Source organism: Salmo salar, unplaced genomic scaffold (genome assembly GCF_905237065.1).
Source record: "Salmo salar unplaced genomic scaffold, Ssal_v3.1, whole genome shotgun sequence".
Taxonomy (NCBI): Eukaryota; Metazoa; Chordata; class Actinopteri; order Salmoniformes; family Salmonidae; genus Salmo; species Salmo salar.
Window position 1 is genome coordinate 238749 of NW_025548872.1, and position 4820 is coordinate 243568.

Sequence of the window (4820 nt, forward strand, 5' to 3'; positions counted from 1 at the left end):
GATCTCCAATTAGAGGCAGCTGGTCATCGTTGTCTCTAATTGGAGATCATACTTAAGTAGGTGTTTTTCCCACCTGGGTTTGTGGGAGATTGTTTTTGAGTAGTGTATGTTTCACCTCTGCATCACGGTTTGTTGTTTTTTTGTTCTTTAGTTTATGTGTATGTATTGCATAGTTTCACAGTTCAATAAAATATGTGGAACGATAATCACACTGCACTTTGGTCCGCTCCTCTCTATGACAACCGTGACACCCGAAGCCAAATCTAGTTGACAAACCCTGTTTTATAGTATGTCATGGCCTTTACTGGCCAACTGCTGTTATGTTTATGATATACTATGGTGTTGTGTCACTAGACTTTGACCAGATATTATTGCATCCAAAGATCAACTGTACCTAGAACATAGATACAGAGCCACTTGTTATCAGGAAGCTGCTCTCTCAGCACAACGGAAAATATCTCAATGACTTGACATGTTCTGGTTGTGAATTCAGGCTACAAGGTAAGAATCTTCCCAGGGATTATTGTAAAGTGTGTAGAGAAATTAAATGTATGGTGTTATTTTAGTATAGTGAATGACAGTAAAACACTCAGATCTAACAGTCCATTTCACCTGGGACAGTTATGTGACAGTTCAATCATACAAAATGGTGCTAACTGGGCGTAGGCGAGTCAAATTCAAAAACATATTGTTCATATATTCATATATTGTGGTTATTTTACAATTTGTATATTTTTATGTATAAGTTGTAAATCGTCTTTCAAAATATCGTAAAATTTGTTTTCAAACTTACAATGAGCTCCTCTTTCCTGTGTAATCTGGTATGAAACCACTGAACATACTTTTCTTAACATTGTTATTATGAACTGAATTCAGTAACAGCATAATAATATCATACCTGTTAAACAAAGCAACACACTAGAATGAGAGAAATTATTAAAAGAGAAAGTGAGACATTAATATTATTATTAGTTATTATCTATTATTATCTATTAATTAAATCACCTGACTGTTTCTATGTATGTTAGTAAATGTTTTATTTCTAAGAGATAATGAATATAAGAGAACAATTGACATTCAATAATTAGTTGTCACTGTGTTAACCACAACCAACATGCTGGATCGCTGTTTAGTTGTCACTGTGTTAACCACAACGAACATGCTGGATCTCTGTTTAGTTGTCACTGTGTTAACCACAACCAACATGCTGGATCTCTGTTTAGTTGTTACTGTGTTAACCACAACCAACATGCTGGATCTCTGTTTAGTTGTCACTGTGTTGACCACAACCAACATGCTGGATCTCTGTTTAGTTGTTACTGTGTTAACCACAACCAACATGCTGGATCTCTGTTTAGTTGTCACTGTGTTAACCAACATGCTGGATCTCTGTTTAGTTGTCACTGTGTTAACCACAACCAACATGCTGGATCTCTGTTTACAGGGGTCAGTGCTCTAAAATGAGTCTCTCTGGGGAGAGAGAGGAGGGGGGCCCTGCCTCTAAAATGAGTCTCTCTGGGGAGAGAGAGGAGGGGGCCCCTGCCTCCAAAATGCATCTCTCTGGGGGACATGACACCAAAGCTAAGAGGTAAGATGACAATTTTATGAAGAATTGATTAAGTTTATTTCCTAAATAAATAACTATCTTAAGGTGAATGCACTTACTGTAAATCTCTCTGGATAAGAGCATCTGCTAAATCAGGGGTTCTCAATCCGGGGTCTGTGGAGGTACTGCAGGGGTTCTGCAGGAAGCTCGGGGAGTGGTGGTGTATCCAGGGAGAAAACTAAACTAATATTCTGAAATGTCATTGTGGTCTTATGCTCCCATCTATTGAAATTATTTAGCAACTGCAGTAGTGCTTAAAAAATGTGTTATTCCTTACTAAAGTAGTAATTACTGAGAATTACTAGTTAATTTTATCACTTACAATAAAATAACAACTTATACCATAACAAACAATTAAACTGACATGAACCAAAATCACTATATATGTAGTTATTTAGTTAATTACCAAATTGAGCCGGTCGGTCACATTTGAGAGTGAGGGAGATATATAGCATTTTGCATAAAAAAACATGATTTTTGTCTCTGAAATGAAACCATCAAGTGATAGATTTTAAACAAATCCTTGTCTGTGAGAGATGTAATAATTAATACATCATTTCTTTAAACAATAAAAGCTCATTTCTGTAAAGTGATATGTTGCGTTTTGGAACTCTTCTTATGTTTCCCATCTGAGATCAGAGTAGATGAGAGATGTAATGTTTGTCTTTGTTGTGTTGAAGTCCAATCAAGCAGGAGAGACCAGCCTCCCCTGTACCCAGCTGTGTGTCCATGAAGAGTGACCTGTCTATGAATCATCCTATAGTGTTTAGAGAGGGAGACTTTTCTACTGAACAAAGGTAAGAAGAACTCATGGGTCATGGTCAGTGAGTTAAACAACACTGTCTCTAGTCATTTCTCCTCTCCCATTTTCACATTTCTTTTGGTTGTTTTCATAATCCATAGGCTAATCCTTTAGTCCATTTTCATAGTCCTAAAACTCTGTCTGTGTGTGTGTGTCTGTGTCTGTGTCTGTGTGTGTGTGTGTGTGTGTGTGTGTGTGTGTGTGTGTGTGTGTGTGTGTGTGTGTGTGTGTGTGTGTGTACACTCCCTGGATGAGGAGATGTAATCTCATGTTTTGTCCACAGAAACCAACAGGAGAAATCAGAGTCAGAGATTCTCAGTGGTCAGTCTTCCCAGAGTCATCAAACAGACCTGGACTCTGTATTCAGTGTATGTGATCCTGTTATGAACTTTTGTTTTCCTCAAGTAAAGTTTCTTTCAATTATTCATTAATGTGTTAATGAGAAAGCATTTCTTCTCTTGCTTAACTTATTTACTGGATTTATTTTAGTTGCTTGAAGAGAAAATGATGACATTTGTGAAGAACGAGCTGAAGATGTTCAAGAGGATTCTTAGTCCTGAACTCCCAGAAGGCTTTGAGAGTCAGAAGCAGGATGAGGAAGTGGTGGATGCTGAAGATGAGAAGCAGGAGAGCAGTGCCAGAGAGGGAGCTCTGAAGATCACACTGCACGTCCTGAGGAAAATGAACCAGAAGGAGCTCGCTGACACACTGGAGAAATGTAAGATCTGTCTGCCTCATGTTGAATGCTGTTTTATAACATTTAAAAGCTGTAGCTAAAGTACAGCTAAAGTAGCTGTGTAACTCAATGATATTGTCGCAGCCTTAACACAACACCTAGTGACCTCATCAAGTAGCAGCAGCGATGTATTGTGGTTATTAGTTTAGAGAGAGAGAGACAACATTAATAATACCATCAATAATACCAATAATAATATAATTAGTCAAACCAGTCTGTAATGTATTATGAAAACATTTACACATTTATACAGTCAGTTAAGAGAATACATTATTACAATAGAAAACTTTATAACAGTCCTTCAATAATGTAGGCATTAAAACAGATGTAATATTAATATCCTCTGTGTTATTTCTAGATTCAGATGATCCTGCTGTGATTTGCCAACGTGAACTCAAATCTAATCTAAAGAAGAAGTTTCAATGTGTATTTGAGGGGATCGCTAAACAAGGAAACCCAACACTTCTCAATAAGATCTACACAGAGCTCTACATCACAGAGGGTGGAACAGGAGAGGTCAATAATGAACATGAACTGAGACAAATTGAGACAACAACCAGGAAACAAGCAAGACCAGAGACTGCAATGAAATGTAACAACATCTTCAAACCCTTAACTGGACAAGACAAACTTATCAGAACTGTGCTGACAAAGGGAGTCGCTGGCATTGGAAAAACAGTCTCTGTGCAGAAGTTCATTCTGGACTGGGCTGAAGGAAAAGCAAATCAGGATGTCCAATTTGTGTTTTCATTCCCTTTCCGGGAGCTGAATTTGATGAAAGGTGAAAAACTCACTTTGATTGAACTTCTCAATCACTTCTCAATGGAAACCAAACAATCAAGAATCTCCAACTACGACAAGTACAAAGTTCTGTTCATCTTTGATGGTCTGGATGAGTGCCGACTGCCCCTAGACTTCCAGAAGAACAAGATCTGTTGTGACGTTACAGAGTCAAACTCAGTAGATGTTCTGCTGACAAATCTCATCAAGGGAAATCTGCTTCCCTCTGCTCTCCTCTGGATAACTACCCGACCTGCAGCAGCCAATAAGATCCCTTCAGTGTGTGTTGACCAGGTGACAGAGGTACGAGGGTTCAATGACCCACAGAAGGAGGAGTACTTCAGGAAGAGATTCAGTGATGAGGACCTGGCCAGCAGAATCATCTCACACATAAAGACATCAAGGAGCCTCCACATCATGTGCCACGTTCCAGTCTTCTGTTGGATTTCTGCAGTAGTCCTTGAACACATGCTGATACACAAGAGAGAAGAGACGCCCAAGACTCTGACTGAGATGTACACACACCTTGTGGTGTTTCATACCAAACAGAAGAATGAAAAGTATCTTGGGAACGAAGAGACAGGTCCACAATGGAATAAAGAGAGCATTCTGTCACTGGGAAAACTGGCTTTTCAACAGCTTGTGAATGGCAATCTGATTTTCTATGAAGAAGACCTGAAAGAGGCTGGCATTGATGTCAATGAAGCCTCCGTGTACTCAGGATTGTGCACACAGCTCTTTAAAGAGGAATGTGGGCTGTACCAGGACAAGGTGTACTGCTTTGTTCATCTGAGCATTCAGGAGTTTCTGGCTGCTTTATATGTGTTCCTCTCATTCATCAACAACAATGAGAATCTAATGGCCGAACCGCAAACAAAAGATGAGCCTAAAGTTAC

The 4820-nt window shown here is 38.9% G+C and overlaps 1 long non-coding RNA gene across 1 annotated transcript; it reads left to right on the forward strand.

The window, feature by feature from the left end:
- The first annotated feature begins 1530 nt into the window (after positions 1-1530).
- On the forward strand, positions 1531-3003 carry LOC123733399 (uncharacterized). The gene is made up of 3 exons (XR_006763763.1): positions 1531-1588; positions 2287-2403; positions 2692-3003. It is a non-coding gene; the product is annotated as an uncharacterized lncRNA (long non-coding RNA).
- Positions 3004-4820: the final 1817 nt, after the last annotated feature.